At 32.5% G+C, this 26,923-nt stretch overlaps 1 pseudogene; it reads right to left on the reverse strand.

Annotated features, from left to right (window-relative positions):
* Nucleotides 1–6,552: 6,552 nt before the first annotated feature.
* LOC140861102 (UDP-glucosyltransferase 29-like) lies at nucleotides 6,553–15,871 on the reverse strand (annotated as a pseudogene).
* Between the last annotated feature and the right edge of the window lie 11,052 nt (nucleotides 15,872–26,923).

The raw sequence follows: 26,923 nt of genomic DNA on the forward strand, positions 1-26,923 counted from the left end.
ATCAGAAAATAATTGGTCGTGAAATTTTCAAGTGAGCCATCTTAATTATCGCGACTTCTTATTTTAAAATTTTACTCTAATTTAAGTTATATCAAACTATACGAACAAAGATGATTTCGTTTTAAAATGGAAAATGATACATGTACACATTGATTTACATATTCCACTTGAAATTACAAAATTATCCCTTCACTTTATTTGAAAAAAATCTTTCGAAAATACTTTAAGGATAGTTATGTAATTTCAAGTGCAATGTGTAACCCAACGTATAACTCTCTATGTACATGTAGCACCACCTTTTAAAATTTGATATAATTAAATTTCAAGAATTGTATTACACATTTTGAATGAAATTTTATTAAAAAGAGTATGTCTCTTGTTAGACCGTTTAATGGATTTTTATTCGTAATATAAGTCGATCATGCTCATATATATAATAAAATAATAATATTTTTGACAAAAAAATAATACGTATTAACTCAAATAATATGTCTCACAAAATAAATTATAAAACTATTTGAGTTTTTGTGATTATTAAATATCATCTTCAAAGTACTTGTACAAATGTAATATTTTCACTACTAGATTATATGATCTTATATAAAAGAAAAAAAAATTAAAAGGACATTATGATTCGACATGTTCTAACCATTTGTTAGAAGTTGTATGTGTAGTCGGTTAAATACTTTTGTAATAAGTAATAAACGAAATCAAACGAGGCCTAGCTATACATAAATATCAGTAGTATTATATTTAACAAAATATAAAATAAATAAAAAAATTGTATACAAAGAATAACAAGATAAAACACATTTGCTAGCGCTGTATAAAAGATGAAAGGATATATATACTTAGAATTCAACATGATAATAAGCTAATTTTATAAAACATTTTATTTATGACATATTTCTGAGAGGGCTAAAAAAATCCCTCTTCCACACAAACCTTAATTAACATGTCCGATCTCATGGCTAAAAACTAAAGATCAGACATTAAACATATTACATATATAAACCAACTATATTGTTACTAAAGCACGGAGATTTAATTTGATGAACGTTTGCCCTTGGGGCAAAATTTATAATCACTACATCACTTATAATTCACTAAAAGCCTTAACTAAACTAACAGATACTCACTTAAGCCAATATGATTCTAGTATAATACATGTGTCCGTCGTGAGCCCACTGATGAGTGATGACGATATCCCCAAAACTTGGGCACAACTCCTCTACAACCCCGGCAATGCTCCATCACCTCCTGGCCCTCGAGAAGAACGCCTAAAAGCCCCTAAAAGCTAACTAGAAGGGAGAGGAAAGAAGTTCGGAAGGTGCACAAATGAGGCTCTCGAACCTCTTATTTATAGACATATATCAGATCGTCCGATCTCCTCCAATCAACCCCCTCCAAACACTTGTCTTCTTATCCGACAGCTGGCTGTCCACAGAGTTCAGATCGTATGATCCTAGCTTCGGATCGTCCGATCTCTTGGTGCTGTCAAATCAAATCTCTTATCTCTTATCGGAACGAGATCGCATCGTTCAAACGCTTTGAAGCTTCCGAACTCCAACTGATCTAGCTTCCGAACTGGTTGGACCCTCCGATCTTCAGGTTTGGATTATCCGATCCACCCGACAACTCGAACCCTTCCGAACACTTTTCGACGTCCTGAATTCGATTTTCCACTCCTTTAATCCATTTGAGAATTCCTTATTCATGTTTAAGAAGTGGATTAGCTTGATTAGTTGTCGGGCTACTACAGTATACATTCTTACAATTTATTTTTCAGTTACCAAATAACAATAATCTTTCAAAAAGTAAAACGGCCAAATTAAGTGACATTGTTTGAAAAGATGTTGCAGTGTCATTTATTGGTTCTATTGAGAAATACATCAGCACTCGCATTTGTAAGTTAATTTAAAATATTCATTCCAATACTTTTATATTTATCTTATAGTATTTTCAATAATTACATATTTTATATTGTAGCAACCATGTACACATTGGAGTAAAAAAAACATACTTTATCACCCAAGAAAAGAAGATCACAATTTTTTTTTCAAATTAGACAATTATGTCTCATATAAGAATGCAACAATACAGATAATTTGGGATGGTTTCGAGAAACTAGAACAATTAAAGAAAAATTTAGAGATAATAAGAAATGAAAGACTCATAAAATCAATGAAATACAAACTGGTGAAAAAAGAAGGATAAGAGCAAACAAAATGGACAAAACCTCATAATGAGAATCAAAGTCAGTCATTAATTGCTACTTTTGCCCCTATTTATTCCACACACTAACAAATTACTAACTCTACCCCTATTTATTTTACACAAAAACTAACATTTCAAGGTTTTAAATGACAATAAACTAATTTTCAAATACTGATGACTTGAATATATACAATCCCAATATATACCCGTATTTTATTTTATTTTATGATTATTAATATTATTATTAAATTTCTAATTTTTCTTTATTATTATTCAACACATTAACTAATTAAATGTATTAAATCACATTAAATTACTATTCTTGCGGTTATAATTTATTTCATACACTAACTAAATTATTAATTTCTAATTTACTCCTATTTATTCCACACACTATTTAAATTTACTTCTATTTATTTCACACACAAACCAAATTACTAATTTTTAATTTATTAAATTACTATTTAATATTTTCCCCCTATTTATTATTATTCAACACATTAACTAAATTAAATTAAATTACTATTTTTTCCCTAATAATTTATTCCATTCACTAACTAAATTACTAGTTTGTAATTTTACTCATATTTATTTCACACACTAACTAAATTAACCCATATTCATTCCACAAGTTAGTCTCTTGTGCGGTCTCACGAATATGATAAAAATATTTCCACTTCCTTTACTATAACATAAATTACAATAAATCTACTCAGAAGTCTGATTAATAAATCCTTCAATCATTGGATGATCAAACACTAGTATGCATAATCAAATCGAGGGATTTTCCAAAATGACCTTCCTTGAACTACCATAATCAATTTTGTCTTTTAAGAAAGTTAATTTTTAAAAATAGCCTTTAGTTCCAAAATTAACCTTTAAAATATTTTTTTTATTAGCCTTCTTTTGAACCATTTCTACATAAACACAAAAAACATATTTATTAAATTTCAAAAGTACAAATTTATAATTAAAATCAGAAAGTTTATATATAAAATAAACAACTAAAAATATAGTAACGAATTTTCTATCAAAATTAATAGTCAAATAAAATATAAATTAGCATTTTTTAAAAATATTAATTAAGAACAATTCTTATTTGCAATATGAGATAGATAGTTCAGAGTTAAAACATTCTTTTTTTTAATTTTTAAACAGAAAATAAATAATAATAACTATAATATGTAATAAAAAATAATAAAAATAAAAATATTGATGAATATATATAAAAGTACTAACAATAAAAAATTAAATAAAAAAAATAACATCATTCATAAGAAATTAATAATAATCAAATTTAATTTTTAAACATCTAAATTAATTGGTGAATTGTTACTCTAAAGTTAAAATTGAAATCGATATGAATAATTTGAAATATGGAAGAGAAAATTATGATTTTGTACTATAATTGAATTAAAAATATTAGACATAAATATATTATTGCATAAAAAATATTGTAAATACTCAACAACAAAATGCTATTAAAAGTAACTCTGTCATCTTACAGTATTTTTTTCGAACATAATCCATTTTCAGGAAAAACAGAATATCTTTTATTTTTAACTACTTCATATTTAATCAGAAAATAATTGAGTCGTGACATTTTCAAGCAAGCCATCTTAATTATCGTTGCCCCTTATTTTAAAATTTTACTCTAATTTAAGTTATATCAAACTATACGAACAAAGAAGATTTTGTTTTAAAATGGGAAATGATACATGTACACATTGATTTACACATTGCACTTGAAATTACAAAATTATCTATCCACTTTATTTGAAAAAACTCTTTCCAAAATACAGCTTTAAGAATAGTTATGTAATTTCAAGTACAATGTGTAAACCAAAATGTAACTATCTATGTACATGTAGCACCATCCTTTAAAATTTGATATAATTATATTTTGGAAAAAGTACAGTTTTAGTCCTTATAATTTCACATCAAAACGTTTTTGGTCCTTATACATTTCAAAGTAACACTAGTCCTTAAACTTTACAAAATGCAACACAATTAGTCCTTATAGTTTTTTTTATGATTAATATATTTTTGGGGACTAATTTATTATATTTTAAATTATAGGGACCTAAAAAAAATGAAAATGAAAATAAAGATCATAAATAATCACATATCTACAACATAAATATTTTTTTAGTAACATATTTATTCTTTTTTATAATGTTATTATATGTAAATAAAATTTATTATGGTTTTTTTATTTAAACAAAAAATATCTAATTTAGAATATGGAGTTTGTGATAAAAATCATCGAATATAATTTAAAATTAAAATATCCTATAAATATTTTAATAAGCATATTTCTTAATGTGTTTTCTAATAATTTTTTAAAATAAAATTTATTCAATATCTTTGATACTAAATAACTGATTTGATATCAAATATGATTAATTATTTAATTTTATTTAATAATAAGATACAAACTAGATAAATTTTCTTAAAATATCAAATATAAATATGTAATATATATAATAATTTTTGTAAATATTAAACATTAATAATAAATTACAAAAAAATAAAAGAAAATACATATGATATAAAAATTAATCTTGAAACTCTAATTTTAATTTTAGTTTTTAATTTTTTTTTCAATTTGAATATAAAGATAAAACATAAAATATTTCTTAAAAAATAGAATTTCATTTACTATTTTTATATTTTATCTTTTCACAATATTTTATTATTAATTTTATTCATTTTTAGTCCCTAAAATTTAATAATATCATAATTTAGTCCTCACAAATATATTTAACTATAAAATAAATGACAAGGACTAATTTTGTTACAATTTTTAAAGTTTAAGGACTAAAAGTGTTGTGTTGAAATGTTTAGGGACCAAAAGTATTTTGATATGAAAGTATGAGGACTAAAAATGTATTTTTCCCTCATATTTCAAGAAATATATTACACGTTTTGAAAGAAATTTTATTAAAAAGAGTATGTATCTTGTTAAACAGCTTAATGGATCTTTATCCGTAATATAAGTCGATCATACTCATATTTACAATAAAAAAAAACAATATTTTTGACATAAAAATAATACTTAGCAATTCAAATAAGATATATGTATCACAAAATTAACTGTAAAACTGTATGAGTTTTTTTATTATTAAATATTATCTTCAAAGCAGGGACGTAACCAGAAATTTAACTTTGGGGGGCTAATTTTACTTGAAAAAAATTAGTGACAAAAAATCAGATATCCCTTTTATTATGCTCATCCTGTATAATTTTAAGAGTTAATTTAATTATAGTATTTTCATAATATAGAGTATAATTTTCATTTTATATATTATTAATAGTTGATCCATTGTTCGAAACATGTATATGAATATTTGTCTATTTTATCGATTTAAACATCCATCAAGGTATATTGTGAACAAATAATTAATTTAGTACTTGATATGTATTCACATTAGAATAATTAAATAACATTAAATTTGCCACCATGTAACTAATCTAAAATAAAACATATTGAAACCGTATTGAAAAATCTTAAACTGAAGACCAAATATAAACAATGTGGGCTGGATTAAATTATATTGAGATCCATTAAAATAATCACATAGTTCATATGTATAAAATATTAAATTGAAGCACCGGATAATATATATATATATATGGGCTATTTAGATTGAGGCTAGACTGGGCTCATAAAATATTAAATTGAATTTCAAGATAATATATATATGGGCTATTTAGATAAGGGCTAGACTGAGCTGAAGCCCAGCCTAGCTCCTATAGATGGTCCGTCCTTGCTTCAAAGTACTTGTACGAATGTAATATTTTCACTACTAGTTTATATGATCTTATATAAGAAAAAAAAAAAACAATTTTAAAAAGGACATTATGATTTGACGATTCTAACCATTTGTTAGAAGTTGTATGGTGTAGTCTGTTAATTAGTTTTGTAATAATAATAAACGAAACCAAACGAGACCTAGCTATACACAAATATCAGTAGTATTATATTTAACAAAATATAAATAATAAATTATAAATAAAAATATTGTATACAGTGAATAACAAGATAAAACACATTTGCTATATGAATTAAAGATGAAAGGATATACTCAGAATTCAACATTTGCTAATTTTATAAACATTTTATTTATGACATATATTTCCACAAAGCACAGGCTAAAAAAATCCCTCTTCCACACAAACCTTAAAACATGTCCGATCTCATGGCTAAAAACATAAAATCAGACGTTAAACATAAACCAACTATATTTTAAAGCATGTCCGATTTCATGTCAAAAAATGAAAAATCAGACATCATACAAAACAAACTATATATTGTTACTAATGCATGGAGATTTAATTGGATGAACGTTTGCCCTTGGGGCAAAGTTTCACAAATTCTTGAACAACATCATCCACCTCCGAGTCCCCCTTGTTCCGCATCTTCCGGCTCAACTCGGTCGCCTTTCTCCGAATAGGTTCTCCGGCCGTGTCCACCACCACTTTCTGAATCACCTCGGCCTTGCCGTCAATCCAACCCAAACCCATCCGAATTGACACTTTTATTCAGCTTCGCAAGATTTATGTTGAGATGAATATTATACGAGAGAAATTTTTATTTTTTGAATAATGTTTATTATTTTAGTTTAATATTTTTTTCTTCAAATTTTTTTTTTCATACTTAGAGGTGTTTGACAGAGCTTAAAAGCTTTTTCAAACAACTTATAAGCTATTTTTGAGCTTTTAAGCTCTCAATATTTGTTTGGCTAAAATTTTTAAAAACAGCTTATAAGCTGTCAAAATAAGCTGTTTGACAGCTTATAAGCTGTTTTTAAAAAAGTAAGGGGGAGATACTTTTTTCAAAAAGATCTTATTTTAATATTCTATCTCTCTAAAATATCTTTGAATATTTTCATAAATCTCCATCATATCCTCTACCCATTAAATATTAAATGTTATTTTTAAAAATTTAAAAATCATATAAATTTTTCTAAAGTAAAATATTAAAACAATTTTATATTCTAATACTAAAACTATTTTCGTATATGTATAACTCGAAACATTACTTTCATATAATTATACAGTTTTTGGTAATTTTGACAATAAAAATATCTTATAATACCAAACATATCAACATCTTTAAGTTGTTTAAAATAATTTTACCCAAACACTTTAACAGCTTATTTTTAAAATAATTTCTAACAGCGTATAAGCTCGTAAAACACCTTTTAAGCTCTAAGAGCTTATAAGCTCTTTTTAATAAATTTAGTCAAACACCCTCTTAATTGGTCGATCAAGTTGAGTATTTGAATCTTCCGAAAAAAAAAAGTTGAGTATTTGAAAACAATAGAATTTGATTTATTTTTTTAAAAAATGATATATACCGTTGTATGTAATCACTAAAATATCACAATATTACTCATCAAATATTATGAAAAAATTAAAATTTATTGTTTTCAAATAAGTCAACTTGATTGGCCAAGTACGGGAAAAAAAAGTTAAAAGGAAAAATATTAAACTAAAATCATAAATATTATTGAAAAATTAAAAATTATAGCATATAACTAAGACTCTCAACATAAATCTTGTAAAAATGTATAATAAATAATAAAAATGGAAAAAAATATTATTTCATTAAAGTATTTTTTAACAAGACAAACAATTTTAGTTTGAAAAGAAACAATTTTTAGAAGAGTTTTGGGATAATTTCCTAATTTAATAAAGGGTGTAACTTTTTATCTCACACTCTATGTACATGTAGCATTATCATTTATTATATTTAGCAATTACTCACCCTGGATAAACTTGATTTACCGTCCATATTTTAATTTTTCACTCATTCTTATATTAAAGTAATAAATGATAATAATTTTTTTTTCACAATCTGACCCCTTATTATAACAATATTTTTGCCAGATTTAGAAATCACAATCAATCAATATTCAATATGGAATTGTGGAGTGTTTTTTTATATACGTAAATGCAATTTTTGACATTTCCACAAAAATTATGGAGAAATTTTAGAAATTTTAAGAACATTTCATTTCGAATTAATTCCCGGGAAATTAGGCTATTGCTCTTGTAATTAATTGCTCATTCAAATTGATTTTTGTTTTTGGGAAAGAAGATTATAATTTTAATCTTTGCTCTTGATCGTATTGATTTTGTTTCTTTAACGTAAGTTCTTTATAAGGACGAGCTTTAGTAATATTTACCATCGCTCCGAATCTTTAATTGGGTCTTAAATATGAGATCTTATTTTAAATCTGGATTTTTTGGTGTCAAACAGGTTAGATGCATTATCCTAAATTCAATGTGTTAAAATATAGGCTGAACTCTTCCTTATTGGTTTATGAGATCTTACCTCAAGACTGCGTTTATTTAGTGGGATGAGATTACATGTGGATAAATCATACCAGGACTATAAAAATGATTTTCAAGGACGTAGAATAATGATGAATAAACAATAATATGTTTAATTTGAGTTATTAATTTTGGGATTGAAATAGAGATTGAGGGACGAATTACAATTTTACCCTCCACTTATGATAAATAATCTTATATTTAATTTTGTATTTATATAATTTGGGTGAGATTATTTTTGAATATTGTAAATTATTATTGATCCAAATGTGAGTCATTTTCACTTATCAAAATTATTGGGTATAAAAAAATATATTTTTTAAAAAATAGATAAAATTGATAAACTGAGTTATAAAAAAAATGAGAAATTGGGAGGAAAACAAAAGAATTAAAGGAGGGTATATTAGGATTAATGTGGATTTTTTTCCATAAATATTGTTCAAGATATGTTGTACCATATGTAATTAAGGATGAAAAATCTCATGAAATTTGGTATAATGACGGGCCTTCAGATTTGAGGAAAATTGATTTTTTTTGTAAGCAAACAATGAATGTGATTGGATTAATAAGTTCATCATATGGTTATCAAGTCAAGTAAACGTACCCTCAGGGTATTGCTCAAATCATGGATCTAATGATCTATATTTTAACATATAAGCATAATTAATTAATGTAGGAGAGTTGACATGACAAATCATTAAATTATTATATTGACAATTAAAGAAATACCAGTAAAATAGGAAATTAGAAGACATGTAATCCTTTTTAATTTATAGATTTCGAGGAAAACATCGATAAAGTTTCCAAGTTTCAAGAAAATCTCATTGTGAATTTTGTGGAACGAGATTCTTCTTGCTCTTGGGATATTGACTTGTCCAAAAATGTATTTCAAAATCACAAAAAATTTTATGAGATGATTTCACAAGTTAATTTTATGACAAGTTAATTTTATGAAAACGAATCTCTTATTTAACCCAACTCATAAAAAAATAATATTTTTCATGTAAAAAATATTAATTTTCTTAGATATAGATCGGGTCGGATCATGAGGTCAGTTCTCACATGATACTTATAAAATCGAAACTTTGGAAATTGCTATACCTGAATTGGGGTTTAAATAAATAATGCATAATCGGGCATCGATTATATATCATCCAATATAGATATCTACACCATACATAATACAAAAGATTCTTGGGATATCAATGAAACAAAATAATAATAATAATAATAATAATAATAATAATAATAATAAACAACATCAAATAAAAAGTTTTTTTTTAAAAAAATTATTCAGCAAAAATATATTTGTTTGACATAAAATAATTATTGTTAAAAAATATTGTAAATACTAAACAACAAATGCTATTAATAAGTAACTTTGTCATCTTACAATATTTTTTTCCAAAGTTTTTGCATTGATGATACATAATCTATTTCCGAGAAAACCAAGAATATCTTTTATTTTTATTTACTTCATATTATGTATCAGAAAATAATTGATTCGTGAAATTTCAAGCGAGCCAACTTAATTATCGCTACCTCTTATTTTAAAATTTTAATCTAATTTAGTTATGTTATATCAAACTATACGAACAAAGAAGATTTTGTTTTAAAGTGGGAAAATGCTACAGCATACATGTACATATTGAATTACACATTGCACTTGAAATTAAAAAATTATCACTTTACTTTATTTGAAAAAAAACACTCTTTCTAAAATATTTTAAGGATATTTATGTAATTCCAAGTGTAATGTGTAATCTTCCGTGTACATTTAGCACCGCTCTTTAAAATTTGATATAATTAATTTTCAAGAATTAGATAATAGAAAATGCTACATGTACACCTTGAGTTACATATTGGGTTACACACTACACATGAAATTACAAAATTATTCCTCCACTTGATTTGGAAAAAATCTTTCCAAAATACATTAGAGATATTTATGTAATATCAAGTGCAACGTGTAACCCAACGTGTAACCCTCCGTGTACATGTAGCATCACCCTTAGATAATTACACGTTTTGAACGAAGTTTTATTAACAAGATTATGTCTATTGTTAGACGGCCTCATTGATCTTTATCTGTAATTCAAGTCAATCATATTTATATTTACAATAAAAAAAATAATATTTTTAACATAAAAAATAATATATTTTTAATAAGTAACTCAAATAAGATATTTATTTCACAAAATTAACCGTAACACTATATGAGTTTTTGTGATTATTAAATATTATTAACAAAGTACATGTACAAATGTAATATTTCACTAGTTTATATGATCTTATCTAAGAATATATATATATATATATATATATATATATATATATTAAAAAATAATTATGATTTGACAGACTTATCTAAGAAAATAATTTTTTTTTTAAAAAGGAAAAGGACTATGATTTGACAGATTCCAACCATTTGTTAGAAGTTGAATGGTGTAGTCTGTTAATTAGTTTTGTAATAAGTTTTGTAAACGAAACCAAACGAGGCCTAGCTAGCTATACATAAACATCAGTGGTACGTATTATATTTAACAAAATATAAAATAAATAAAAATATTGTACACAGTGAATATAACAAGATAAAATACATTTTGTTACCCCGAGAAAATATTTTAACCCGAGCCTGTTTATAATGGGTCAACCCGATATGGCCCAACATGTCAAGGTCCAGCCCAGTTTGGATTATGTTGGACTTTGACCAAGGCTGGTCATTATGGGCCTACCCAAGTTGTTTCTAATGGGCCGCAAGTATTCTTTTATAATTCAAGTAAGACTCTGATATATATGAGATAAGTCTGGATCTTTTCAAATATTCACGAGATAGAGATAAGCTTACAAATGGACCAATGGATGAAGAGTCCTAATCCAGGACATGTTATAATTCGACTAGGTAACTTACTATTTTTTCCCTATAAATACAGGTATTGTTATGGTTTTATTCATTATTCATTATTCACTACTCATTATTCATCACACATTCACTCTCACTTTTACTTTCACGCACTCATATCTCTCAGTTTTTGCATTAATCATACCCTCTGCCTTCAAGAAACTGACTTAGGCATCGGAGGGGTCACGCCGAAAACACTTTCGGCGCCCCTTGACCTAGCTGTTGCTTGTGCAGATTTCATTGATACCCGACCCGACCTACTCTATAAAGGAGTTGGAAGATCCATTCTAACAGACCAAACTCGAGGTAAAATTTCGACATCATCAATTGGCGCCGTCTGTGGGAATTTGAAAACAAAGGGTTAAGATGATGAGTACAAGAGAAGAAACAAATTTCGGATTCTCGCATGGCTTGCACATCACAAACTTGTGAAAATCATTGAAATTAATTGAACCGTCGGATCGGGTTCAAATTTTGTATGCATATTTATTAATACGTTTTCTAGGATCTGAACGGTGAGATCGTGATTGGTGTCTTGTAGAATCAGATCTAAACCGACGAACAGACGTTGCTCGCTCGTACAGCTTCTATGTGTTTTTCGCATGGCTTGCGCATCAGAAACTTGAAAAAATCATACAAATTAATTGAACCGTCGGATCGGGTTCAAATTTTGCAGACATATTTACTAATATGTTTTCTAGGATCTGAATGGTGGAGATCGTGATTGGTTTCTTGTAGAATCAGATCTGGACCGCCGAAAAGACATTGCTCGCTCGCACAGCTTCTATGTGTTTTTCGCATGACTTGCGCATCATAAACTTGCAAAAATCATACGAATTAATTGAGCCATCGGATCAGGTTCAAATTTTGCAGACATATTTATTAATATGTTTTCTAGGATATGAACGGTGAAGATTGTGATTGGTATCTTGTAAAATCAGATCTGGACCGCCGAACAGACATTTCTCGCTCGCACAGCTTCTATGTGTTTTTCGTATGGCTTGCGCATCAGAAACTAGCAAAAATCATAATAATTAAATTAGCCGTAGGATCGGGTTCAAATTGTGCAGACATATTTATTAATATGTTTTCTAGGATCTGAACGGTGGAGATCGTGATTGGTATTTTGTAGAATCAGATTTGGACCGCCGAACAGACGTTGCTTGCTTGCACAGCTTCTATGTGTTTTTCGCATGGCTTGCGCATCAGAAACTAGAAAAAAATCATAAGAATTAATTTAACCGTCGGATCAGGTTCAAATTTTGCAGACAAATTTATTAATATGTTTTCTAAGATCTGAACGGTGGAGATCGTGATCAAAATTTTGGGACTTGGGGAAAGGTGGCTCAGACCGCCGAGCTGCAAAACAATCTGCTTGCATAGTTTCTGAGCAGTGTTCTTGAAAAAGTCATTCTGAAATATCTAACCATTGAAATTATTTGAAATTTTTATCATGAGTTTCGAACATCTTGACGCACATTCTGGACGGTTGAGATCGATTTTCGCTTGCTACATCAAGTCGGTCCTTTGATCAAAGTATATAAGATATTATCTTGCTATACATCTGAAGTCATGTCATCGACAACGCATGAACGAGATAAGTATTTCAATCATCTTTATGTTTGAATTAAATTATTAAATTTTTATTTATTATCATTATTAATAATATTCTGAGGCATCTTCTACTATCAAAATTACATGTTTGTTTTCTTGTGATCAAATTTGTTGGACTTCTCTTCCCTTGCATTTTTATTTGGGTTATTTTATGTAATCGGGCATGCAATCTCGCAGTAAGGCCCAATTATATCATATCGGGCATGCAATCTAGCAATAAGACCCAATTTATGGTTCAACACTTTATAAACTTCGGGCAGGTCCGGCATCAAAAGCCCACGTCAGTGGCCCATATCAGTGGTATACAAAGCCCGGGCAGGTCCGGCATCAAAAGCCCACGTCAATGGCCCACATCAGTGGTATACAAAGCCCAGGCAGGTCTGGCACTCAAAGTCCACGTCAGTGGCCCACATCAGTGGTATACAAAGCCCGGGCAGGTCCGGCATCAAAAGCCCACGTCAGTGGCCCACATCAGTGGTATACAAAGCCCAGGCAGGTCTGGCACTCAAAGTCCACGTCAGTGGCCCACATCAGTGGTATACAAAGCCCGGGCAGGTCCGGCATCAAAAGCCTATGTCAGTGGCCCACATCAGTGGTATACAAAGCCCAGGCAGGTCTGGCACTCAAAGTCCACGTCAGTGGCCCACATCAGTGATTTACAAAGCCCAGACAGGTCTGGCACTCAAAGCCACTTCAGTGGCCCACATTAGTGGCATCAAAAAGTTCACATCAATGGCATCATAAATCCACGTCAGTGGTATTCTCCAAAACCTGACCAAGATTGGCATCATGTAATCCCACACAACTCGTGGTTATCTTAAAAGCCTGATCCGCTCGACAACATCAATTGTTATCTACAACTCTTTATTTGAGCTCAGTTTCATCAGGTTGTCGTCTATTGCCCTTTATTCGAGCTCGGTTCTAATCAGACCTTCATCTAGACCGTTCATTGAAAACACATCACGCGGATTCAAATATGGGCCGTCTAAAGGAGGCACAGGTAGTTCGGGGTCCGGTCTACATTCTTGGTCTAAACTCATTCTTCTTTTAGACCAGTTAGGGAGGTACTATTGTTACCCCGAGAAAATATTTCAACCCGAGCCTGTTTATAATGGGTCAACCCGATATGGCCCAACATGTCAAGGTCCAGCCCAGTTTGGATTATGTTGGACTTTGACCAATGCTGGTCATTATGGGCCTACCCAAGTTGTTTCTAATGGGCCGCAAGTATTTTTTTATAATTCAAGTAAGACTCTGATATATATGAGATAAGTCTGGATCTTTTCAAATATTCACGAGATAGAGATAAGCTTACAAATGGGCCAATGGATGAAGAATCCTAGTCCAGGACATGTTATAATTCGACTAGGTAACTTACTATTTTTCCCCTATAAATACAGGTATTGTTATGATTTTATTCATTATTCATTATTCACTACTCATTATTCATTACACATTCACTCTCACTTTTACTTTCACGCACTCATATCTCCCAGTTTTCGCATTAATCATACCCTCTGTCTTCAAGACACTGACTTAGGCATCGGAGGGGTCACGCCGAAAACACTTTCGGCGTCCCTTTGACCTAGCTGTTGCTTGTGCAGTTCCGCCATACCCGACCCGACCTGCTTTTTAAAGGATTTGGAGGATCCATTCTACCAGACCGAACCCAAGGTAAAAAATCGGCATCATCACATTTGCTATATGAATTAAAGATGAAAGGATATACCCAAAATTCAACATGATAATAAGCTAATTTTATAAGCATTTTATTTATGACATATATTTCCACCAAGCAGAGGCTAAAAAAATCCCTCTTCCACAAAAACCTTAAAACATGTCCGATTTCATGTCTAAAAACTAAAAATGAGACATTAAACATATATAAACCAACTATATTTTAAAACATGTCCGATCTCATGTCAAAAACAGAAAAATCGGACATTATACGTAAACAAACTATATATTGTTACTAATGCATGGAGATTTAATTTGATGAACGTTTGCCCTTGGGGCAAAGTTTCACAAATTCTTGAACAACATCATCCACCTCCGAGTCCCCCTTGTTCCGCATCTTCCGGCTCAACTCGGTCGCCTTTCTCCGAATAGGTTCACCGGCCGTGTCCACCACCACTTTCTGAATCACCTCGGGCCTAGTCTCTGACGACTTCCGATCCGACGCCCAGCTCCTTGACCAGCCTCGCATTGATCGGCTGGTCGAGGTGCATAGGCATGGCTATGATCGGAACACCGAAATGCATGGCTTCTATTCTATAATGGAGCTGCATCCACAGTGGCTAACAAATCCACCAATATTCTCATGTCCCAAGATTTTGGTTTGTGGGGCCCATCCCTCCACCACTAAACCCCTGCCACGAACCCTCTCAAGAAACCCTTTTGGGAGGGATTCTTGAAGCTCATTAATCTTCTGGCCTTTCGGGAACCTCACAACCCATATGCTGAGCTCTAATCCCAGAGCATGCAAGTTCATTCATGTCATCTCTTTTCAAGAAATACTCGCTGCCGAAGGAGACACGTAAAGTGGATTTCTCGCCAATCCAACACTACTTGTGATGATTCTTCAACAAGTACAGGCTCTGCAACCAAAGCGCCAACAGGAACAACTTTCTTGCCTAGCAACTTGGAAAGATAGCTGATGTATTTGCCTTCGATTTCTTGGAAACCTTTCACAAGAACAATGCCGCCATCATTACCTGTCGATCCCTTGAAAGGCAAGCTCCCTCACTTTGTCATCCGCCGAAGACTCCAGCAATTTGGCACGATGGACCAGCTCATAATCGCGATAGTATATGGCAGGGAAGGGGAAATCGACTTCCGGTGTGGCGAAAAAATGGAACATGAAGGCGGTCATTATGGAACTGCTGGTGATGAACTTAACAGCTGGTATTTTCATTTTCGCAGCGGCCAACGCCGCCCATATATGGCTGGAGGAAATCGTACACCAGCAAATCCGGCCTGATGGCTCTGAGAATACACGAAAATTTGAGAGTGGACAACTCAAAGGCTTTCTTGAGAAGGGGCATAAGATGCGGTGGGAGGCCATTTGTGGTGTGGTGACTCTCCGGGAGGCCGGGCAAATGAAGTTCAACCAGATGAATATTCTTTTTTGTGCCAATCTTCTTCTCTATGGAACTCAGATTTGCATGAGTGGAACATAGGTAGACCACCATTTTTTATGGTCAATTTTTTGGACATATAATTTATGAATATTTCAATTAAATTTAGAGAAAAAAGATTCGATTTAAGGTAATTGTCATGGAAAATCACATTTTTTGGACATATAATTTGTATTTTTCCCCCATTTTTTATGGTCAATTCACGATATTAATGTTCCACTAATTAATTTACACATTTTCATGGGAATGCTTGTGACACCGAAAAATAATTGTGGTACCGAAAATTGTTTTCATGATGTACCTCGATGAAAATTGATTAAATTTGCAAACAAAATACTAATTAGTGGATTATGACTATGTCTTGAATGATAACATGACAAAAATCGAAAAAACATGCGAGTTACAATAAAAAAAATGTAATTTTTTTCTAATCAATGACTCATTGTTGATGAATATGTAAATTTAGAAAATAAATCAATTTATATTAAGTATTAATTATGGGTTTGTTCGTCATTCCAACTATACATATATATATAGGGGTGGTTTTCGGTATACCTTACTAAAAATATTGGTATGAAAAAAATTCATACCGATACCGATAGTAAAATTCCGAAACTTTGGTACGAAAAAATCCATATTGATACCGTATAGATACCGAAAAAAAATTCGGTATACCGAAAAAATTTTTGTATATCGAAACAATTTCGGTACGGTATGCCAAAATTCCGGTATTTCGGTACGGTATGTCAGCCCTATATATATATGTATATATATATATGTATATTATTACGAAAATAACTTGTATGCTCTTGCATACAATATAGATTATGCATAATAGAGCAATATTAGGTGGAAATTATTGGGCTGTATTTGGGCTTCAGCCATGGGCCATGAATGAATTGGGATATTGATTTATCGATAGTACGGAACAACTCGCAAACCGCAACCCACCAAAACCGATCATTTGATGGGACGGGTTGGCTCAACATTTGAGCGAGTTGAGAAATTGGCAAGTATGTGCCTAATAAAAGTTCTAGAGAACTATAGCATGTGACTATAGAGAGCGTATCTTAATAATAAGAAAACTTGAGCTATTTATAGATAGTCGGAGAGTTTCATGGACTTGAGCCTCTTATGAAAAGTTTATGGGCCTTGATAAAGTGTCTAAATAAATAACTAAATAATATGATACCCAAATGGATTGAGTCACTGGGCTTCGGCCGAAAGATCGTCAAATTGGATAATAACCCATCATAGGCGTTGTTATCGCTCATGTACTCGATTTTGTCTTCGACACCCCATTCCACGGGGCAGGACTTAGGTTGGTGGACCCGAAGGTGGCGGTCGCTAAGGTTGCAACAGTTATGTGGGTTGTGTTCGTTTCTAGTATCAAGTTTCTGTTGAGGGTATTTTTCAGTACTGTTTTCGATGGGGTTGTATAAACTATTTTTCACTGTTGGTTTTAGGGCCGGTTGTGTTCCATCGGTTGGTTTGTTTTAATACTTTATTTCAGCTGATTTTATTGGTTATTGTGTTTTAAGATTTAACTGCATGCTTAAGTATGTTTAGTAAGTGATCCCGAAGTGTCACTACACTAATTGTTAGTAGATGAATTGAAATTTTTTTTCTAAAAAAATCCTTGATTAAGATTTTTTTTCACAAAAAACTTAGTTTATGTACAGAGATGATGTTATTAGACATATTGTAATCATAAATATCAAATAGAAGTAAATATAATTTTATTTTATCCTCAAAATGGACAAGAAAATTGAAATAAAAAGCAGAATATATCATTTGTAATTGAAGACATTCAAAATCCAGAAAAAAATTAATCAAGGAAAATATTTGTAGAACCGAGCTCTTGCTGTTTTACGAAAAACTATAGCTGGTGATAATGGTGCAACTCAAAGCTTTTAAACCGCACAACAACCAAATTAAGCTTCATGGTTCGATCGCTCTACCAAACGTGAAAATTTATCGCACCTCAACAATCTCCATCCCAATAATTTCACTTATTGCGATTAATGGAAATCAAACCCATGACTTTGCCTCTGATACTAGTTTGTTAGGATCAAATATTTTTTACTAGGTCAAAAGCTATAGCTGTTAGTTAAGACACAAATTTATTTCCTTATACTCGTGGTAACATAGATGGGTCGGGTTGTTGAGCTCATGAGTCTAGGGAGGGGCGTGGCTTACTGCTGATGCTGTCTTATAGCCCTTTGAGATTAGTCTTATCATTGCCCACAGGGGCATAGGCGAGTTGGTAAGGCCTGAGGTGACGTGGGAAGAAATTCCCCAGCGTTGCGGGTTCGATCCTCGTGTGGAGCATATTCCCTGCTAAAATATTGTGGGGGGGGGGGGGGGTATGCTCTGGGGATTGGGCCATGTACTCCCTCCTTCGGGTCACTGCCGCTCGTGCACATCCCTCGATTTACCCTCCGCATGAGCCAATGGGCCTCTGACTCATGTGAAATGGGGTCCCCTTCGGGGTCAACCCTTTTTAAAAGAGATTAGTCTTATCATCGGCTGCTCTGTCCTCAAGCAGAGACAGTATTACCCGTTAAGATCTAGTGTCTTTCTCTTAGGGCCCACCTAGCCAACCAGATAAAGCAGCACAATGTCAGTAGCTTGACGTGCTAGAGCTTTCCAGGAGGTCACTTATTCTAGTACTATTCTCACCTATGCACGCTTAACTCGACGTTCTCCGATCCCTAAGAAGTATAGAAATATGCTTCTTGGGAGACTCGAACACATGACCTTGGATTTGATATCATTTGTAGGACCGAGCGCTTGCCACTTTATCAAAAGTTATAGCTGGTGGCAATGGTGCATCCAAATCTTTTAAACCGCCAGTCCAATCCGGTCGCTTTACCAAGCAGGGATAATGATTGAATCTCAATAATATTTTATGTGGAAAAGATCGATATATTTTGAACAAGAAAAAATTAGTAAGAAAACAGAAAATCCAAAAATATATCGATCATTAATAACATTGACATACGAATAATATAAGATAATATATAAATAACATAAGGTCCCGTTTGGTAGGGGTGATTAACATGGAATAACATAAATAATCAATTGTTTGACTGGTTTTTAACAAAATACGGATAACCTCCGGCCCGGGATAATGCTACTGTTCACGCGTGAAAAGACCAAAAAAGAAGGGCAAATTATTTAAAACTCTCCATTACCAAACTTCTCTTTAACTTAACTCCCTACCCAACCCTTTCTTTGTTTCCACTCCCTAATGGTCCCCATTTTTGAATATTTTTTAATTAACAATTAATTAAAACTAATCTTTTGTACGTGGCTTTGTTATACCTATCAAACCAGTCCCGGCCATGCAAGATTATCGGTTATGCAAGGTTTCCAGTCGATATACTCTAAATTAGGGTCCAACATGCTTCCGTAAGATAAATTAAATTCAAATACCTCTTTGACTATAATGTCGTCGGGTCATACCTGCCGAGTTTTACGAAGTGCTCCTCACACTCCAACCACGCAGTCGCAGCAGATGGTTTCTGCACAAGCTCCTTCAACGACACCCAGCACAGCCTTAATTCATTTTCTACCTTAAAACGTATGGTATATAAATTTAATTATAAAATATGAGCATGAAAGAACAAGAGGCTTTAAAAAAATTATTCAGACATAATATTATTACATAAATCAACTCTTTTGAAGAGGAGAAGACAACTTGTTTAACTACTCATAATAGCCTTGTTCTTGAAATACATAAAGAAAACTTAATACAATAGAAAGATAAATATTACAACAATTTATTTGTAAGAAAACTGAAGGGAATGATCGATATCTTCAGCTTCCTCAAATGCGTGTATTTATAGCTGTAGTTCCACTCGTTTCACCGAGAAACTTCAGGGAATCTCACAGCTTTCTTGTATTTCTTTATGCCATTATTGATGGCATCTTTTACTAGTAGAGGAGGCAGCTGTCTTGAATTTTTTATGCCATTATTGATGGCATCTTTTACTAGTGGAGAAATCACATGCCTGCCACTTTCTTTTGGCTTTATTCTCCTCACATGCCTGCTTTATTGTTGTCGGGGCATCTTTTGCTTTTGAAGTAGACCCCTGTGAAAACGCATTTTTGGTGGTCCTTGTCCACCTTTGCTGGTCTCGAAAAAATCCTTTCGATCCGTTCGGGATCTAAAGGTTTTTTCAAATTCTGGCTCCTTCTGATTTGGGCATTCTGGGCAGATATTCTCTGACCATCGTCCAATATAAGCTATGTTACAAAATTTTCGGCGAGTTTCTTTACTCCCCGGCAGCTTGTTGTTCCACAAAAGATTTCTCTTCTTTTCGAAGAGTTCTTTCGCAAATGCTGTAGTTTTTCCTGTCATTGTGTTTAACAGGAACGATCCATTCACAGAATTCTGATAAAATTTGAATGGAAACTTGACTTTGTCCATCTCAGTAAGACAGACCCAAATACCCCATGCCCTTCTGGTTGAGATCTCATTTTTCCCGAAAGTGGACACCAAGGGTATTTCTTCAGTTTTAGGATCCTTGATAAATTTATGATTGTTTATATCAGGTCTCCTCAGCTTGATGAAATGAAAGGGTTCGTGTGATCCTTTCACTGTTGGTTCTGGAGCTGTACTGAAAAAATATAACTCCAGCACATCTTCTCTGGACAAATGATCATTATTTGCCCATGTTTCTTGGACTGCTTCTTGGATCCATTTTGGTAACTGTGATATCTCCGGGAAGCTTGGTGATGTTGTATAAACTGAGGCCAAATCCCCAAATTCATACCAGAGTTTTACATCTTTAGGATTGATATTGTTTTTTAGCCAAACCCTTGGATATATTCCTGCAACATCAACCCTGCAAGTGTTCGGGTTGATTTCATTCATTGTATTCAATTTCTCCCACCTCTGTTGATAAACCTGGAATGGAGAAATAATAGATGGATTAGTATCAATCTTAGATTTGCCCTTGTCAGTGTTGGGTCTAAGATTGATCTCTTCCTCTTTTACCCCAGAGACGGATGGTTGACTTGATGAGTTATCCTCATCAATTGTTGCTTCATCCAGATCATCAAAGGCTGATGATATATTAGCGCTTGTTTCTTGAGTTTTAGATTCCTCAACATCTTGTTTCACAACCGGTGGTTGTTTTTCTTGTTCTTGTAAAACCAATGGTTTTAACATATCTTGTTTATGAGAAACCAATGGTTTCTCTATAGCCTTCATAATTTGCCCTTGAATAGCAGCCCATAGTTGTGTTTGAGCTTGCATACATCCTGTAATTCGATTAGATACTTTGATCCGATCAGCTTGTTGTAACCTGCCGTCCATTTCAGCATTAATGGCTAGCTGGTTGAACTCGTTTTGAAGCAACCCAATGTGTTCCCTGAGATGCCTCTGAATTTTCATGATGGAATCCACGTCACTGCCTTCCATCTCTTGTTAAGAAATCTGCAAGAATATTTTTATGAGATTTAATAATAACAATATCAAAAATATAATTTTGACATAATTCTTGCCATCTTAATAACCTAGCTTTCTCAGGTTTAGATTCAATCTTATTTTTTAGGAAAGCTTTTACCTGGGTGTTATCAACCTTCAGAGTGAATTTTTTAGCAAGTAAAAATAATGACCATTTTTCAAAAGCCCTTTTAACCGCATAAAATTTCTTCTCGTTGATATGTCTTCTAATAGTCTCAGATTCTGAAAAAAGACCGCTACAATATCTGCATGGTATTTTCCCATCTGGAGTGATTTTGGTAAGGACTGCTGCCCACCAATCGTCACTGGCATCCGTAAATAATACCAGATCATCTTCATCTATGGATATAGCCACTTTTGGGAGATTCTTACATATCTCTTTTAATTGGTTTATCCCTTTAGTATGGTCATCGGTCCATATAAACCAAGCATCCTTTTTTAACAAAGGACTGAACACCTTTCTGTACATTGCTAGATTGTTAATGAACATCCCTGCAAAATTAACTACTCCAAGAAAACTTTGAAGTTGTTTTACATCTTTGAGTTTATCTGGAAAATTCTTTACCTTTTCCACAATATGGGGTTGTAGAATTATTCCAGTTTCATCAATCTCAATACCGAGGAATTCAATTTTCCTTGTTGCTATGACTGCTTTCTTTTCAGATAACACCAGTCCTTCTTGTTTACAAATTTTAGAGAAAATCTCTAAGTGTTTAACGTGTTCGTCTATATTTTTTGATGCTATAAGAATATCATCAATATAAACAAACATAAAGTTGAAATAATCTTTAAAAAGGTTATCCATCTTTTTTTGAAATATTTGGGGTGCATTAGCCAATCTCATAGGCATAACTTCCCAATATAGTGTCCTTATGGAGTAGAGAAGTCTGTGAATTTCTTACTTCCTTCTTCCATTCGAATCTGGTAAAATCCAGACTTACAATCAAATTTTAAGAACACTTTAGCATTTCGTACACAGCTAATTAGGTGTTCTCTACTTGGTATGAAGTACCCATCAAACTCCAAGATTTTATTAATACCTTGGTAGTTGATAACTAACCTGAGTTTCCCTCTTTTTATTTCACCATGATTTTTGACCAGAAATCCTGGGATGCTATATGGTGAAACTCCTTCTTTGATTAGACCAAGGTCCAAATGTTCCTTGATAATTATTCTCATATCCCTTTGATCTATTATGTTCATCGGGATAGGCTTATATCTGACGAATTCATACTCTTTGCCTTTCTTTAGAGTAAGGCTGGCTTTGAGTTGATTTCTATTCCACCATGCCAAAGGATGCTCGTTGTAACTTTCTTTGAGCCTCTTTTTGACATCTTCAAGGGATACCTTATTCTCTAACTCTATATCTCTGTGATTTAGAGTTACCTTGAGAAGCTCCATATCATCTGTTTGGAGTTCTTGTTCTGTTGTTATTTTCAACATTGTTTCTCCAAACCTTCTTGGATCTTTCATTTTTGGGTGAAAAAATTGTCCTTTATCACCACGCTGGCTGCGAAATATTATCGGCAATTGTCGATAAAAGGCAACCTTGAGTCTTTGAACTATAATTTTATGATCACAAATTGTAGTGAACATAAGTTTTCTTGACTCATTGTCTTGTGTGTACTTCTTAAACATTTGTAAGAAGTTATTTCCTAACAGGATATCTGCTCCTGTATCATGGAAATAGATTGGTGGTGTCTTTACCTTGTACCAAGGTGTCTGACCTGCTCCTCCCATAAGGATCTCTGCTTGTTTTATTCCTTTGCAAAGAATTAAAATTCTTCGAGAGAAATCTCGTCCAGCAATTTTTGGCAATTCTTCTTCACATTCTTCAGGGAAGACTCCTCTTTTTGCTGTACAAATTCCTGCTCCCGAATCAATATAAGCTGCAAAGTATTCAACCTTATATTGTTCATACAACATTCCTATCGGAATGTATATGGAGAAAGGACTTGTTGTCATTTTTTAAAGGGATTACTAAATGGCCCTGCCATTTTTAACAGACTGTGTTGTAACTCAGTAATCCGATTAAGACTATTCACCTTTAGTCTTTCTAAAGCTTCAGAAGGTAGAGTATGGTTAATTCTTTCTACCTCTTCAATGTGTTCTAGTAAATCATGTTTATGACTTACTAATTTCAACAGTTTCTTCTTCCTCTGTTTGTAAACAGAGTTTTCGAATCTGATTAAGGGATTGTCCCTTATCCAATTCTCTTGGTTTTCCATCTCGCAGAATTTTTATTGAATCCTCCAAGTCTTCTCTTTGCCATGAACTCTATTCCTTTTTCAAGGCGTTTCCATGTTTTATGGTTCTCCAGAAATTCTAGGCCAAGAATGAGCTGATCCATTTCTTTTCCTGGAATTCCACAGATTTGAACTTCCAATTCTCCAATATTTATCACTCCTTGGTAAGTTCCTTTTTCTTGTTGTTCCAAATAGTAAATCGAGTTACAAGGGAACTGATTTCGATGGCTTGTAATTTCGAATACTATTTTCACTTCTTTCCATCCTTTTGGAGATCTAAGTTTTCCTATTATAGAAAACTCCTTTTTTCTGATGGAATTTCTTGAATAGGAGATTTGTCCCATCTCCTACTTGTCATTCGGTCTCCTTGGAACGATAACCTTCGGGGTTCTATTTTAAGATCTCTGTATAGAACAGGTCTGTCTTGAATTTGAATGTCTGTTTCCTGAATTAAAGGAAACTCAATTCTTTTCGGGTATATTGCATGAGCAACTTTCCCAAATATCTCTGGAATTTCAATGAACTCATTTCTAATAAATAATTCAGAATGGTGAGTAGAGCATATGAAATTTGATATGTAATAGAATATGGCCTATTACCTTCCTTCATTAGTCTTTTTTCCTTGAAGTTTTGATGAAACGTCAAGGCTCGAATAAAATCTCTATCAGCTAAATTGTAGGCTATTCTTGGATAAATAACTCCCACAATTTTTTCTGCGCACAAATTTCCCGAGATAGTTCCTAGAACCGCATCTTGTATATTCCCCATCCTTTTATCGCATACTACGATATCTATGGGTGAATCTATTCCTTCTTTAAAAGTAGCTTTGATCATAATCTGTATTGCTCCAATATGAATCCAAGACATTGTCTTTGCTACTTCTGCTTTTAATTTCTGTAATTTCTCTCGAATTTCTTCAAAGGGAATTAACTGCATCTCAATTTGATTACTGGTTAATTCCATAGGAATCGCCATTTCCCTTCTGGATACCTTATAAATCAAATTATGTCTTCTTTGTCTTAGCCCGAGGTTTCCTAAGACTTTTTCAACTTGTCCTGCCGAAAATCCTTGGTACTTCTGTAGTGTTGGATTTTCTCTCATAATCCTTTGGACCATATTATGAGATATCGTGGTTTGACTAAAGAACCCAGCCAAACTTTCATGTGTTTCATGTCGAAACACCTCCTATTTACTCTGATTCTGATTCTGATTCATCCTCATAAAATTCTTGACTAAATAATATCTCTTCTTCGTATATGCTTTCATCTGAGGGGATGTCCTCAAATTGATATACTTGGACTAGATCTTGAAAGAAAACCGCATCATCCATATCTGGTGTTGCTTCAAAGAGTTTTACTTCTTTTTCTCGTTTTCTGGACAATTTGTAGATATATGTCCTCTTGCTCCACATGTCCAGCAGTTGCAATCCTTGAAACTTTCACTTGCCCTTGTATGAGTTCTTATGAAAGTTCTTCTTGATGGTGTTCTTCCACGGCTTTGTGATGAGCCTGTTGCTAGGGACGTTCTTGTAGGTCCACTTCTTCTACCTGATTTATAGGATCTGGCCTTTTGTTTGGACCAAAATATTCTTGGTTTCCAAGAACTCTTCATTCTTTTATTATAGGGATTATTTCTGAATTTCTTCCTTTTAAATCCCTGTGATCTGTTTCCAATGATTGTTGGAAGATCATTTTCTCTACAACACAAAGGTGTATGCTTATCTATACCCCTTATTTTCTTGTAGTTCTTTTGTAATGCTGCCATATGGCACCATTCTGCCAATTTTTCTTTCAAAAAGGACGCGCGTCTTGCCAATGTATCAAGATTACCTGGAACGTATTTTTTAATCAGCATTTCTCTCCAGGGACTTGACATTTTTGCGAAAAATAGCTGAATAGCTACATTTTCCTCGACTCCCGAATTACATCTGTATTTAGTAAATAACATAATGTATTCATCAACTAAACAAATATCATGTAATTCGAGGCTATACAGAGCTTGAGTATATCTTCTCTTTTTCTTTGTATCTTGATTATTGAAATAGTCTACCCCTATGAATTGTGCTTTAAATAGGGTGGCCATTCTTTCTCCAATCTCGCTGAGGGATTCTCCTGCTAAGATTGATTCCTTCGTATCAGGCATAGTCATCTCCCATGCGATCTTGACAGATCCCATTAGACTCATTTCTAGAAGTTTAATGAATCCTTCTTTATTGAGATCTAATGTCCCTGCTGCAATTCTCATAGCTGACGTCCAATCATCTATAAGATCTTTTCTGTTTTTGAAGTCCAAAACATCAAGGTTTAACATAACCCCATAAGGATGTATCGGGTCTAAAATAGTTTTACCATAAGGAGTTTGATGTAGTGGTATTTTACTCCTTCTTGATCTGGTTCCTGCTGGATGTGAATTTTCTCCAACATGGAACTCACTATGTGGTTCTTCTGGTTTTACCACATATCTTGGGGGATTTCCCATGGGTTGTTCACCCTCAGGGGAATTCATTTTTAGATCTACAACTTTGAGATTCGCAAAAGAATCCACAAGATCTTGTAGATCCTCGAGATTTAATCTTTTTAAAGTAGTCATCAGATAGTGTTTTTCTCTGATACTGCTTTTATAAGATTAATCATCATTTCATCATTAGTTAAAGGTTTTTGAACCATTTTGGTTTTACCTTTCTGATGTAACAAAGGTTCGGTACCAAACGAGAGTGGTAACCTTCCTCCTGTATTTTATTTTCTAGAACCAGAAGTATGTTCTAGGTTTAGGATTTTATTTTGAAGATCCTTTAGAGTTCCAAGAATTTCTTCTTGTTTCTTAAGGATTTCTTCAATTTGCCGAGGTATTTCATACAGCTGATTGCTGTAATATTGTACCATCTTTTGAATTTCTCAAAGATCTCCGGAGAGTTTAGAGGAATCTGGGGTAATCTCTAAAAATTGAGAGTTAGAGATCATTTTTATTTATCTCTTCAAAATTGAGAGCA

This window comes from Henckelia pumila, chromosome 4, assembly GCF_033568475.1.
Source record: "Henckelia pumila isolate YLH828 chromosome 4, ASM3356847v2, whole genome shotgun sequence".
Taxonomy (NCBI): domain Eukaryota; kingdom Viridiplantae; phylum Streptophyta; class Magnoliopsida; order Lamiales; family Gesneriaceae; genus Henckelia; species Henckelia pumila.